This window comes from Cottoperca gobio, chromosome 20 (genome assembly GCF_900634415.1).
Source record: "Cottoperca gobio chromosome 20, fCotGob3.1, whole genome shotgun sequence".
In the NCBI taxonomy this organism is placed as follows: domain Eukaryota; kingdom Metazoa; phylum Chordata; class Actinopteri; order Perciformes; family Bovichtidae; genus Cottoperca; species Cottoperca gobio.
Window position 1 is genome coordinate 15643825 of NC_041374.1, and position 15637 is coordinate 15659461.

Genomic DNA, 15637 nt, shown 5'->3' on the forward strand with positions numbered 1-15637 from the left:
TATTTTCAAAGCGTCACTTTATCTGCTTTAAAACTGCTATTATTCTATGCTAGAACAGAAATCTCTCAGCAAGTAAGACCACAAATATGTTAATGTACACTCAAAAGTGTCTCGTGTCACTGCTCAAAAAGGTCTTTCGTTGTCAGCAGGATTCGAACCTGCGCGGGGAAACCCCAATGGATTTCTAGTCCATCGCCTTAACCACTCGGCCACGACAACACGAAAAACTCTTATGAACCCATTTCCAGAAATTGCCATCATTTTCTCAATGGTTGAGAGAAACAGAGCAGTCAAGTGGACGTTTACATAATGTACACATCTAGGCAAACGTCATCAGTGTATGTCTTGTATTTGTGATGCATGGCGCTTTCTTTCATCCTCTTAACCATCTGTTCTAGTCTCTATAGAAAACACTCAAGGAACCAGAGATATCATTTGACTACAGGTTACAACTGCTCAAGAGTGTCTTTTGTTGTAATCCTTAGATCCTCAAAGACATCCTTTGACTTTCACCATATTAGTCTTTGGAGATGCTGGGGATTGAACCCAGGGCCTGAACAAAATTGCTACCTTTCTTTTTGAATAAAGTACCTAAGGATCAAACACACAAAATAAGGTGTCTACTCAATCACCAATTATTTTCAAAGCGTCACTTTAAAACTGCTATTATTCTATGCTAGAACAGAAATCTCTCAGCAAGTAAGACCACAAATATGTTGATGGTCACTCAAAAGTGTCTCGTGTCACTGCTCAAAAAGGTCTTTCGTTGTCGGCAGGATTCGAACCTGCGCGGGGAAACCCCAATGGATTTCTAGTCCATCGCCTTAACCACTCGGCCACGACAACACAAAAAACTCCTATGAACCCATTTCCAGAAATTGCCATCATTTTCTCAATGGTTGAGAGAAACAGAGCAGTCAAGTGGACGTTTACATAATGTACACATCTAGGCAAACGTCATCAGTGTATGTCTTGTATTTGTGATGCATGGCGCTTTCTTTCATCCTCTTAACCATCTGTTCTAGTCTCTATAGAAAACACTCAAGGAACCAGAGATATCATTTGACTACAGGTTCCCACTGCTCAAGAGTGTCTTTTGTTGTAATCCTTAGATCCTCAAAGACATCCTTTGACTATCACCATATTAGTCTTTGGAGATGCTGAGGATTGAACACAGGGCCTCATACATGCACTCTACCACTGAGCTACATCCCCTTTGCTGCATGCAGTTCATGATATTTCTTTACCATATGCCTGAATAAAAGAAGAAATCTGAATGAAAGACTTTAAGTAAATCTTGTACATCGTCTAAAATGCAAGTGCGATGTCTGTAAATCCAACTGGGGTCAACTGCTTCAACCACTACAGTATACCAGCAGTCACAGTGAAAGAGCAGAATATTTGCTACCTTTCTGTTTGTACTTGGTGAGTTACCACTGCTCTAAAGTGTCTTTCGTTGTCGGCAGGACTTGAACCTACGCGGGGAGACCGCAATGGATTTTAGGCCCATCGCCTTAACCACTCGGCCACAACAACACAAAATCTGGTTCTGAACCCTTTTCCAAGAAATTTGATAATTTTCTCAACACTTGAGAAAAACAGGACAATGAGTTCAGTCGGAGATTGGGGTGTGTCATGCTAATTAAGGCTACTGTAGCCTGGAGACTGAAGTCTCCATCATAGATAAGGAGTGAGATATAGAGGCCAGGTAAAGTCACTTCTTTTTACCTCCACAAGCAACACTACACTCTCAATGTTAGAAGACAACTGCAATAGCCTGGAATTTAACATTAATCTACCACAGTATACCACCAGTAACGGTTGTAAATTTAGGATAATTGCTACCTTTCTTTTTGAATAAAGTACCTAAGGATCAAACACACAAAATGAAGTGTCTACTCAATCACCAATTATTTTCAAAGCGTCACTTTATCTGCTTTAAAACTGCTATTATTCTATGCTAGAACAGAAATCTCTCAGCAAGTAAGACCACAAATATGTTGATGGTCACTCAAAAGTGTCTCGTGTCACTGCTCAAAAAGGTCTTTCGTTGTCGGCAGGATTCGAACCTGCGCGGGGAAATCCCAATGGATTTCTAGTCCATCGCCTTAACCACTCGGCCACGACAACACAAAATCCTACTATGAACCCATTTCCAAAAATTGGCATCATTTTCTCAATGGTTGAGAGAAACAGAGCAGTCAAGTGGACGTTTACATAATGTACACATCTAGGCAAACGTCATCAGTGTATGTCTTGTATTTGTGATGCATGGAGCTTTCTTTCATCCTCTTAACCATCTGTTCTAGTCTCTATAGAAAACACTCAAGGAACCAGAGATATCATTTGACTACAGGTTCCCACTGCTCAAGAGTGTCTTTTGTTGTAATCCTTAGATCCTCAAAGACATCCTTTGACTTTCACCATATTAGTCTTTGGAGATGCTGGGGATTGAACCCAGGGCCTGAACAAAATTGCTACCTTTCTTTTTGAATAAAGTACCTAAGGATCAAACACACAAAATAAGGTGTCTACTCAATCACCAATTATTTTCAAAGCGTCACTTTATCTGCTTTAAAACTGCTATTATTCTATGCTAGAACAGAAATCTCTCAGCAAGTAAGACCACAAATATGTTGATGGTCACTCAAAAGTGACCATCAAGAAATCTGACTGAAAGACTTTAAGTAAATCTTGTACATCGTCTAAAATGCAAGTGCGATGTCTGTAAATCCAACTGGGGTCAACTGCTTCAACCACTACAGTATACCAGCAGTCACAGTGAAAGAGCAGAATATTTGCTACCTTTCTGTTTGTACTTGGTGAGTTACCACTGCTCTAAAGTGTCTTTCGTTGTCAGCAGGACTTGAACCTACACGGGGAGACCGCAATGGATTTCAGGCCCATCGCCTTAACCACTCGGCCACAACAACACAAAATCTGGTTCTGAACCCTTTTCCAAGAAATTTGATAACTTTCTCAACGCTTGAGAAAAACAGGACAATGAGTTCAGTCGGAGATTGGGGTGTGTCGTGCTAATTAAGGCTACTGTAGCCTGGAGACTGAAGTCTCCATCATAGATAAGGAGTGAGATATAGAGGCCAGGTAAGGTCACTTCTTTCTACCTCCACAAGCAACACTACACTCTCAATGTTAGAAGATAACTGCAATAGAATGGAATTTAACCTCAATCTACCACAGTATACCACCAGTAACGATTGTAAATTTAGGAAAATTGCTACCTTTCTTTTTTAATAAAGTACCTAAGGATTAAACAAGTGTCTACTTAATGTTATATTGACCGCTGCACTGGAAATGTCTGGTCCATCACCTCATTTTTAGTTCCACAACTTGACCACAAGATGTCAGTGTTTCATATTCTTCTAAAAGTCACCTTGAGGTTACCACGCCTAAATGATATGCACTTAACACGTAAAAAGGGACAGAGTGTAATGTGTGGTCAAATGCACCTTGCAAGGCTGTGGAAAGATGTCTTCAGTAGGCTGAATCAGTGTCCCCCTCCTCTAAAACAAATCCAGATCCATCCTCCAGAAGTCTCCCACTCTGTCATGAGTGTACTTAATAAAAAATAAAAACGGTAAAAAGATCAACCGATTCAGTTGCAATTGTAGCCAAAATGCTTTAATGCAGACTTAAGAACTTTTTTATAACCATGAGGTCCTTCTAAAGTACATTTGGATTTGTTACGTGTCCAGGAATCTTTGGGTTATAATATCAAGTTATTTATTAAAATCAAAAGTGCAACAAAACATCAAATTTTACTCATGAGGGCCGATCGGCTTCACTGTTCCACAGAACATCAAAGTAATTAACTGTGTCGCAGTTTCACAAAAAGGCCCCGAATGAGCTCTAACATTTAGCCTATATCTCTAGATAAGAGGAATGTTTTCTTATTATTATTGGTTGTTTTAGGCCACCATCCAATGGTGGCCTTTTTTGGTGCGGTAGGCGTGATCATGCCTCTTGGCACAGTTTCATCTTTGGTGTGCTGATTTGGTACCTGTTTACATTTATTGGGAACTTACACTACATTATGTATACATGCTGAACAGTAAATCTCTGATTTGTGTCTGAGCCTGACACAAAGTGCTAAAGTTTTGCCATAACATCTTCAAGGTCTCCTCATGCCTTGTGTTACTGCCGTTCAACACAACACCTGCTATGATAGCGGAATGTGCATCTTTTCTTACGCACACCTTATCTGGTTATAATCTAAACAAAGCTAGCTCCCTGCACCCTGTGTGCCACAGTTCAACTCACTCTGTGTGAGTAAATCAAATCAAATCAAATTTATTTATATAGCCCAATATCACAAATTATACATTTGTCTCAGTGTGCTTTACAGACTGTACAGGTTACGACACCCTCTGTCCTTAGACCCTCGCATCACACAAGGAAAAACTTCCTAAAAGAAACCCCATAATTAAAGGGGGAAAAATGGAAGAAACCTCAGGGAGAGCAACTGAGGAGGGATCCCTCTCCCAGGACGGACAGACGTGCAATAGATGTTGTGTGTACAGGATAAACAACATACTCTTTTTAATCATGGACATGCATATAATTCTGATCAAAAGTATAAGAATATAACATCATACATAGTTAAGTGTATGTCACATGGATCAAGATATAAAAGTACACCAATATAGTAATGTGTATAGTACATAAATCAAAGTATAAAAGTGCAGTGTACATCTAAGATTGAGCAAGTGATACTAAGCTTGGTGATAAATTCATCTGTCAGTTGTTTTGTCTGTTGATTTTCGTATTTAGTCATTTATTTGAGTTTCGCTGCCATTATTTTTTAATAAGCTACCAGACTATCCTGTCTGCGTGCGGTCCTCTGTCAGTCTGTTGCAGGGGGCACTAGGGGTGGGTGGATCGATCTAAAATATTGATGCATCGATATCAACGTTGGTATCTGTATCGATCAATACTTGCGTGAGACTTAAGTTTCAGTTTCTCTTCTTTACGTTCAGTACATAACTCCCGTTAAATCATCGTGCTTTTGCATGTGCACTGCAAACTAAGTAAGTAGTAATAACACCAACACTCGCTCACTTCACGCTCACCATTATCACTCTGCCCCTGCCCCTCCCCACACACACAAACAACTCTTTCAAGTTCCGTTTTAAATAATAAGTAACTACACACTTTATTCATATCCACCATGTTTTGCCAGTGGAGTACATATTAAAACCGTTGGAGGGAAAACTGACATTATTTTAGTGCCGTTTGCATGTGTATTATAATAATAATAATAATAATAATAACCACTTTTTGTGAGCACATTTACAGTGATTAACCGCTTATATTTTGACATAATTCAAATGCTGTTTAAATCATTTGCTTAGATGCCAGGCTTGCCTTGGATCAACCCCTAGTTATTCTGCTATAGGCTTAGACTGCCAGCGGACACCTCCCTGCTTTCCTCCTTCTCTTCCTCTCTCCTCCCCTCCCTCTCCCCCTCTCTATCTGTATGCATTATGCAAATGTATGTTACTAACTCACCATCCGGGGTATCATCCCCAGAGTTTCTGTGTCTCTCATGTGGCAGGTTGCCACTGATAAAGTTTACGTCAGGATCAGGAATCGTGGCTGCGCCTGCTGCCCTGGTCCTGCTGGACACCGGGAAGCCTTTTTGACATTATCCTGGATTCATCCATACACAACAAATTGCCAGTACTCGAACATCTATACAGAAAAGTGACTATTCCACAGAAAATTGACAAAAACCCCTCCCTACCTTATCGGTCAGATGAAAAAAAAATAAGATTCAATATTTATTGAAAAGGCTGTTGAGGTGGCAGGAGGTTAGACATTTATTTTCAGTCTGGGCTTGCAATGTCATCAACAAGCTTTCCTATTCTGTTCTGGAGTCATGCAGCTCCTCTATTGAGAACAGCTGACCCGAGTATGCAAAGGATTACACAAGCAAATGGCTATTTAGTGTGTTCAAACCTGACCAAAAACAACACCATACTGTAATCTGGCAAGAACTACACCCTGTAATTTCAATTGATGAGACTATTAAAGGGCTATAAACACTGAGGTAGAAATTCTGATAACCTCTCATCTTGGAGTGTAATCAATCTTCATTCTGCACAAGTGTACGTGTACAGAAACAGTAATGTCCTCACCTGAAACAAACACTCACTCTTCCATGGGCTCCACCCATGTGTCCATGGCAATATGTTTCTAGACTTAAACATTGCTTGGACGCTGAGATTTCAGTGAAAATCATTGAGCTTGTGGTGAGAGCACACTTTAATTGCCAAACACCTAGACAGCAAGCAGCGCGCTGTAAGTCCTATCTACATGGGGGAGAAGTGCTGATGCTGAGCCCACTGTAGGAACACTGTTATTCTGTTGACAAAGGATGATATTTTTATAGCAGGATCACTCCATTGTCTACTAAAGCCAGTTTCTTCGTGTTACATAATCTATCTCTACACACAATACTTCATCTCTAGTTTGTCAGCTGACCACAGAGATCCAGCTGTTGTTAAACCATTGTGGTCTTTCCACTGAGGAATTTGACAGAATGTTTCCAGTATCTCAATAAAAGGAGTCAAGAGCTTGGGGAAGAGGTTATCCAACCCTTGTAACTGACATCCTCATCCACCCTTTCTCTCACATGTGGCCAAAAATCTGAAAACTTGTTTTTGTTTGGACTACATGGCTAAGCAACGTGACACAGAGTCTGTTCCTCTGGTGAGAAGGGCTCAGAGAAAGGAGCATTTTTTTTTTTTTTGCTGGACACACTGAGCAGAGGAGAAAATGCAGACTGAGGACAACATCTGGCACAGATCAAAAGGAGAACGAGACACGATGTCTCGATTTCCTGGAATGAAAGCTTGCAAAACAACCCCACTTGAAATGACATTGCAAAATTATTTGCTCTAAGGGTTTTGGGAGAGCGGAGGAAAAAACGTTACCTCACTTCGGGAAAGTACACCCAGATGAACAACATGAATGCCTGGCCAGCTGAGAAACTTTACGTAACATAGTGTACCAACAGCAGCTGCTACATTCAAGAGAATATTATATGGTATCTTCCAAGTCCTGCATAACCAGCTGCTATAGGAACCCTCCCTTTTGTATCTCCACCTGACTTATTATGTAAATTACCAAGGTACACACTGTATGTCAAAGGAGAGTAAACCTGTCTTTAATTATTCATCTTGGCTAACAGTGGGCCACAAACAGTACACAGCCTTCCAGTCATCCAGCGCAGGATTAACCATGAATCATGGATGAATTGAAGAGGCCTTCGTGGCAGCAGAAGACAGACAGACTACTCCGGTCGGTCCTGTTAAAATTATACACCACTTTTTATTTTTATTTTTATAATCATAATTTGCAAAGTGTTGACAAGATCAAACCTAACTTATTCTGTTAAATTTTACGGTTGGGTTTCAGTGCATATGTGTGTCACGGTTTAAGGAGTTTTTTTTATTAGCTGATTTTGGAGTGCTTTGGGTCTCCATGTGAGCCCTGTGTCTTAGTGTTGATTCATTTAGCATTCAGGCTGCTTGATTCTCTGCCAGCAGGGAATGTTATTCAGTTTGACTGCCCCCTGCTAGACACTACAGCTCACTGCCCACTCAGAGCTACAATATGCTACATGGACACTGACTTCATTCAAATGGACACATTTTTGCTCATACACTATGTACAGAAGGCTACTGTTGAAGTATATCATGTGTCCGTGTGGGTTGTATACATTGGAAACTGAGCTGTAATGACCAGCATGGTACCGCAAGCCAATTCCACCAGTTCTAGCTGTGTGGTAATTAAACTTGGACTTTTTTTCCACATAACTGGCTAATAACTGGTCTGAGCCTTCCTCAGGTTTATCATATGACCGGTTCCTGTCTGCTGCACCTGTTGTCTGTGTCTGGCTTCAATAAGTTGGCTGACTCACAATTAAGTTACCATGACAGACTTGACCTTACTCCAGCATCTTCTCAGCCAGAAAAAAAGACCAGCCATCAGTTTGTAAATGTACCCATACCCCTGCATTACAACCCAGACTGTTTCTGTGTGTGCTGAGGAAAGAAGCATCTCATGCATACAGTATGTTTGACATTTGACACATGCAGAGAGCAAACTTTATCTCTTTGTGAGGAGCCAGCTGCTCAGACATTAGTGGAAAGGTCAGTTCCTGGACTGGCATGAGAGGGGTGAGAAGAGGAGACTGAGGAGAGGAGAGGATGGATTGATAGAGGAGGGAAGGAGTGAGGTAGTGCTCCTAAATCTGCATAATCCCCCGGGCCCTGACAACAACAGCGGACAGGGCGGGATGAATGTGGTGGTACAGACCACCCTGGATCTGGCAATCCAACAGACAGAAAGTCAGCGACCAGACGGGCCAAGCCACCGCAGTGTTGCTGACAAGATCTGACAGTGACAGAGCAGCTGTGGAGCCAGAGTGGTTGGAGTTGTGTGTACCGCTGTCTGTTTGACAAACACACAAAATCATACACACACACACACATTCAGGATTAGGAGACATAAACCAGATCACACAAACTATCGCGCAAATTTGATCCAGACAAATATTTACATACTGAGAAAAGGAGACATCAGTGCACACACACCTGATTTCAGACATAATTGCTGTCCATAGTTTTTTAAGACATTTAAATAGGTGTTGTGCTCCCCGACAGGTAACCCTGGCAGTTATGGCATGGAACATTAGCATTAATTTGGTTGTTTTCAAGTGACCTGATGATTGTAAGTCCAATATTCACTCTCCTTTGAGCTCTTTTTGGTCTCCACTAACAGCTGATGGTAACAGTTGCTCCATGGTCAGCTTTGTTGACCACTGTTAGCTTTGTCCGGGTGTTGTTTGGTGTTGGGCAGATAGTGTGCAGTGGATTCTTTTGTTGAAACGGGGGTTGCTGAGAGCTGTAAAACTGAATGAAATAGTAGTTGCGAATGTTAAAAAACAAAACAATTAGCTGAAAGATGTTAGAACATCATGTAGAGCTGAGGGGAACAGCAGGGCCCAGTAATAGTTCTGCGTTCATCACAATGAGCAACACTTTTCACATACGCATTTGAAAATATTGGTTAGTGCAGCTTTAACTTAACTGCTTCCAGCATGCTCGCATAGCAACAACTGAAAATGACATCAGCAGGAGGGATATGTCACTCGTTGCTGATTTGGTTAGAGCAAAATAACAACCCATCCCTAACAGAATACAGCTAAGATGAATTTCGAAAATGTCAGACTGAATAAAAGATAAATTCAAATCAGTCTGATACACTCTCACTCTTAAGGTAGCAATATGTGAGGAGTTTTACACTGTAACATTAACCCTCGCCACTACTGTAAATGCCCAAATGTAGCATTTACCCCTTGAAAAAGACAAAGGCCTCACTTTTGATGATTTGTGCAATCTCAGGTTTGGTCCTCACAACTATATAAATAACAGTCAACACACACACACACGAGTCTTCAGCTTAAACAGCAATCTCTCACTTGTTTTTTCCTCCCCTCTTTTCCTGTTCCCATCTTGTTACCCCCCTCCATTCTTTCATGTTTTCTCTTGTCGTTTCTCTCTTGCGTGCAAAGCCTTCCATCAACACAAGTCTGACTTGTAAGCAAGAAGCAGATTGTGTTCGGTTCTCTCTCTAATCTGAGTTTTTGCATTATTTATGTTTATCATTATTCTTCCTTTGAGCTGAGGAGACCAATGCTTTCCCAAATATTGTTTAATTTTTCCATGTGACTTTGCTTTTGTGAGAGAGGAATAAGAGACATGGTTAGATAGATACATGGCATGCCTGCAGGGTCACAGAGGTTGAAAAGGTTGAGTGTGATGCAGAAATGGCACAGATAATTGATGCCATACAGCCATTTGCATGAGATCAGACTGAAAGTAGATTTTCAGTCATAATCACTGTTCAAAAGTCTATGAATATCTATGAACCATGACCTTAGTGCATGAAGTGCGTTATATCATTCGCACTGGCCCACGTCCAAACCGTCTTATATAATTTGTTATTTCACAATAATCAGTTGCAGATGGAAATGTCTCATTGCTTGGCCTCATCTCAGGTCTCAGTAATCTTAGAAAAACAACTTAGAAAAAAGGTCTCTCTGACATATAGTTTGCTTAATTCAATGGCACACAACCGTTACACCTGTTTTTCATTTCTATGTCCCATTAAAGCGTAGCAAAACCATGTCACATGGTGAGGTGACATGGTGTTCATGACATTATTTTGAAAATTCTAGTATTTCTAAAACCACAACATGAACGGATTCTAGATGAAACACAATGGTGGTTTAAAATGAACATGCATACTATATATCCACATCTAAAAAAACAAGTACATTAATACCAAATGTCTTTCCAACAACCTTCTGTAAAAAGATTCACATTAAAAAGTGTTTAAGTCTAGTATCATGTTAGAACCGATCGTCTGTAATGCAGGTGAAGTATTAGCAAAAGTTGTGGCATAAACTTTGACTTTTCAGTGTTTCATGTCCTGCAAAGTCAAACAATCCCACCTTGTTGAGTGACAAAGCTAACGCCAACATTTCTTAAAGTTCAGCGCCATCTCTAGCCAGGGCTGTTTCCAGAGGCCGTTGAAAGCATGCACTTGTAATTAGCAAAGGATTTAATATGTAGAGGAAATTTATGGGTGCAGTCTGGAATTAAATTGCACCAGCCAGGATCACATCCATCCTGGAATAGGTCACACCCACCCCCCACCCCAAAAACACACACACACACACACACACCATTGGCCTTCCTACTCTGCCTTTTACTTCCAGTGAGCATTACAGCACGGATCAAGACCTTGGCGTCTCTCAAAGGCCATCCTTACCATAATAACACTCACACCAGGTCATAAATACAAATGTGTTTGTTTTTTTGTTTTGTTTTTTAAATGGCCAGAAAATGTTTGATGTGTAGTCAAAAAGTATCTTAGCCGGGTTGGATTCTGTAATCATGATCTCAGTATTTCTAAAATACTGGTACTTGTACTTTGAGTATTTCCATTTTAAGCAATATTATACAGTACTTCTACATTTCAGAGGAAAGTTTTTTTTTTTTTTTTTTTTTTTTTTTTTTAAATTCCACCACATTTATTTGACCATTACTAGTTACTTTGAAAATTAAAGACTCTGCACACCCCCACCCTCAGGTGTTTTCAATTATCCTACACAGGTGTAAATTGGGTGCACAGCACTAATTAGGCAACATAAGTGAAAACACCTGCGTGGGTGGACGAAGATCTTGAATACAAATCATATGACACCTTTATGAAATATGATGCATTACTATTGATTAAAATACCAAACAGTACAATAAGTATTATTAGCATTAGCTCCATCTCAACCAGCTATGTTAATACTTAACTTTTATGCAAGTAATATTTTGAATGGTAGACATTTAATTGTAATAGTTTTTTTTACTACTTTGTTCTGTCGGTAATATTTTAAAACCTTAGGAAATAAGTGGGTTTTGTCATTTCACTGAAATTACACTTTAAGCCTTCCTTTATAAATACACATACAGTATGGTGCCTTTTTTCTTTTTAAATATGGTGATCCATTTTGGGTTAGCTGTATTCCCATCAACATATGTTTGTAACGGTACGATCAAGACAGAAGGGAGGTGGGACTCACTTGCACGACACAGAGGCAGATAAATGTTGAATGGAAATAGTCTTTACTGAAAACTTTGCAGTTGCTATGGTACACGCATAGACAGTTGAACATACAGGTTTGGTACACGGGCAGATACTCAGCGTAACAGCAGAGCAGACAAGGATCAGGCAAGGGCAGAATCGAGTCACGGAAACAAGGTTGAGGAAGCCGGGGAATCAAACGCTTGGGAAACAGGAAGACGGGACTAATGCTGGAACTCTTGACATCGAAGTACGAAGATGAACTGGCAACGAGAGACAAACAAAACAGACTCTATATACACACCAAGAAGTGAGAGGGAACGAGACACAGGTGAGGACACTAACGAACAGATTGGGAACACCTGGGGGTAGAAACAATAGAGAACAGGTAATTAACTAAATAAAACAGGAAGTACAAACACAACACAAAACATCTAACGAACAGGCCGAGACCTAATAATGTTTTATGCTTTAAAATCCAATAAACTGTCTAACTTTTCATTTTCATGGTATGAATCAAAGTGAGGCAAAGTTCACCTGGCTGAGTGTGTTTGTTCAGAGTCACATCCAACAGCTTCTCTCAGGGGTGTACAAACCCCTGGTGAGAGAGTGGTATATGATTGCTGTGGGAAACTAAACTCTGAAAAATAAGCTTTCTTCTTCTTGTGAAACAAAAAGGACCTGAGCTGACCTTCAGTTCAAATCCAGGCAATGCGCTGCACAATCAACGCTTTTCTGTCATCCAAAATTATACCCATTAGAGTTCCTTATTTGCCTTGAATAACATCTCATTTAGCTATCTTGAGCATCCACTGTAATTAAAACACAAGATAGATTACAGTGGGTTAGGAGTCTCTCTCACTTAATTGATGCATTGTTGACAACTCTGCAATTTTCAGCAGGCGGGTATTACTCGCAGGTCATTTCCTGCTCTGAGGCTGATGGATTCTATTCTCATATGGCCATTACGAGCACTTGCTGGCACGCACGTCATTTTTTCTCATCAACAGAAACAAAAGACAATGCTACTCACATCAATACTGATAATGCAAAATGCAATTAAAGGTAATGGCATGGAGGGATCTGAAATATCAGCGAAACAAACAAGGTTTACAAGGTCCAGTCTGTCCGGCAATATAAAGAACAATGGGATAAAAGAGGGCTTGTTAGTGTATCCAGAGCTGCCAGAGTCCGTTGCTTAGTTTGACCTCATTACTGGGGCTTATACTAGTCACAGAGTTGACGAGGGGCGGAGTGGCACAGTAAAATGCCCTCAACAGATACGACCACTCCATGCCAAGAGAGCTCATTTGGCATGCAGCAATGAGACAGGCCCACACAAACTTTTTTGTTCTAAATCCTCACAAACATCAACGTGCTCATGAAATAAATGAAATGTTACTTAATGTTATGTAAGACTGGGAGCCAAGCAGTGAGCAGAGCATGCAAGGGGGAGTTTATTTTTCAGCAATGTACAACTTGTTTGCAATTAACCTTTTGTTTGACCAAAATCCTTACCCGTATCATTGTGTTGATTGGTACATATGAAATAGAGCCACAGGGTTTACACAGGGTTTGTGTAACCTCTGCGTCATGTAATAAAAGTTTTTGTGTAGCAGGATACATTTCAAACGTTATGTAAACGTTATGTCATTATTACTTTTTCTTTCCAGCATTTTTGTGTAATATCAAATGAGCTAGATAGAAGAAGGCCTGCTCAGAGTTAGAGTTGGAGTTACTGGATGGAAAATGAAACTTTGTAACTAAAGCTTGTTGTGAACTTTGTATATGCTACCAAACAGCCTGGATGTCTCTTGAAAGTCATTCAGGCCACCTTATGCAGTGAATAAAATAATTTATGTAAGTAAAATAATGTAAGCTATGTTAAGCATGACCATGCGATGACACCACCATCATTGGTTGGATTACAAACAATGATGGGACTTCATAGCGAGAGAGGAAATCAACAATCTTGCAGACTGGTGCTCAGAGAATAATCTACTGTTCATTGCAGTAAAACCAAGGAGTTTATTGATTTTAGTTAAAAAAAAAAAAAGGAAGAGAAGACACACGCCCCTTTCCCACCAACCCTGTGTTGTACAACCACAACAAATTAACCTTGAACCTAAGTGTGGAACCGTAAATCAAATGCTCCCTTTGACCAACACTTTTGTCACAAAGGTTTTTGTGACCCCTTGGTCTTCCAATATGTTCCAGATTGAAATATCTTAAATACTATTAAATGGATTGCCATGACATTTGGTACAGCACATTTTAGCATGCTAACATGCCAAACTAAAATGGGTAAAATGGTAAACATTATACCTGCTAAACATCAGCATGTTAGCATTAACATTTATGTTAGCATACTGATGTTAGCATTAAGCTCAAAGCTGTTATCAGAGCTGCTAGCATGCTTTTACCTTTTCACCTTAAGCCCACAATTTCCACTTTGATACTAAAAATGTCAAAATATTATTGCGCATATTGCCACGACATTTACTCAGATAAAACCTTGTTTATTTTGAACACTATGTGCTTTCCTCTAGTACCACCTTCAGGACAAAATGACAGACAGTATAATCACATGACCACATTGGTAGATTTGCCATGAAACTTGTTGAGCACATTCATGCTGTAAGTTTGACAACCCCTTTTGACTCTAATGACTATTTCAACCCCTTTTGACCCAATGCTATTTCCTCTAGAGACACAAACAGGAAAAACATTATATTTTTAGCCCCACTGCTGGTAAGGCTCTTAGAATAGAAAAATCATTGTTTGCTCCATCCGTTCATGATAACGCCACATCCTATAGTGGGATGTAATAAAATAACAGCCTGAAGAGACTACCAAAGAAACTTTAGACTTTCAATATCATTGAATTTTTACACTCAAATGGAAATCTTCACTGGAGCCATTAATATCCCAGACTCACTCTTAATTATTTTTGCTTTGACACAACTGTGCACTTCATTGATGATGTGATGATTTTTTTCAGATGGCTTTCACTCAGCGTGTCTCTGTTTTATGTGATGTTTGAGAACCTCGTGGTTGCCCGAGCTGTTCAGTCCATGCCAAACCCATGTGTGCAGCGTCACAACCTCAAAGGCCTGCTGGAGCCACATGTGTTTCTCGTGCCACATGGAATTGCTATCAAACCAGTCCTGAAGTGCTGGAGAACCTGGTCCCGTTTAGTGAGTATAACAGACTGTATTTCAGGCAGACTAGAGGGGCTACAGTCAACAACATAGATCTCATGATGTACTTTCCGAGAGTCAAGAAAGTGGAATTAGTATTACTGGCCTTCATGTTACTCCAAGAAACAATTATGGGATATCTGACCAAATATTGACCTGGGAGTCAAGCAAGCATATAGTAAAGTGCACATAAACACACAAATCTGATGGATTGAGACATAATATGCCTCAAGGGGAAAGGGGAAAAAAGGGGTTACTGTACCCTCATATGACTTGCTGTGATAATATTTTGTGAAAACTGCTTCAAAGCCTGTTGTAAACCTGTTGGTGCACTCTTGTTAGTAAAGTCACATAAAGATAGTTTTATTCATATACCCCAACATCCCATACAAAATTTGCCTCAGAAGGCTTTACAAGCTATATAACATACAAAAAAACGAGAAAATGCTCAAATCAACAAACACACCGAGAATTATCAGCCAACACTGTCATCACCCTCAGGTCTAGGTGTTTTAGCGTCTTTCAGCTCATTGTTTGCGTTTTATTGCCAGGAACCTTATTGTTAATTTTTTTTTCTAAAGTTTTATTTTCCAGTCTTCCCTGACACTTGCAGTTCAGTATGTTCACTGAGAGCACCGTTCAGTTATACTCAGTGAGAAGTAAGAAATAATTAGTTACAGCAGAAGGTCACTTGACAGTCTGTGGTTGACATTCTGTGTGTCTGATTTACAACTTTCATATCTTAGTTACTGGCATTTATGGAATGC

General features: G+C 40.0%; 5 non-coding genes across 5 annotated transcripts; all 5 read right to left on the minus strand.

The window, feature by feature from the left end:
• Positions 1 to 137: 137 nt before the first annotated feature.
• trnas-aga (transfer RNA serine (anticodon AGA)) lies at positions 138 to 219 on the minus strand. The gene has a single exon. It is a non-coding gene; the product is annotated as a tRNA-Ser (tRNA).
• A 545-nt stretch (positions 220 to 764) lies between these two features.
• Positions 765 to 846, minus strand: trnas-aga (transfer RNA serine (anticodon AGA)). Its single transcript has one exon. It is a non-coding gene; the product is annotated as a tRNA-Ser (tRNA).
• Positions 847 to 1454: 608 nt separating this feature from the next.
• On the minus strand, positions 1455 to 1536 carry trnal-uaa (transfer RNA leucine (anticodon UAA)). Its single transcript has one exon. It is a non-coding gene; the product is annotated as a tRNA-Leu (tRNA).
• A 512-nt stretch (positions 1537 to 2048) lies between these two features.
• On the minus strand, positions 2049 to 2130 carry trnas-aga (transfer RNA serine (anticodon AGA)). The gene has a single exon. It is a non-coding gene; the product is annotated as a tRNA-Ser (tRNA).
• Positions 2131 to 2851: 721 nt separating this feature from the next.
• On the minus strand, positions 2852 to 2933 carry trnas-uga (transfer RNA serine (anticodon UGA)). Its single transcript has one exon. It is a non-coding gene; the product is annotated as a tRNA-Ser (tRNA).
• Between the last annotated feature and the right edge of the window lie 12704 nt (positions 2934 to 15637).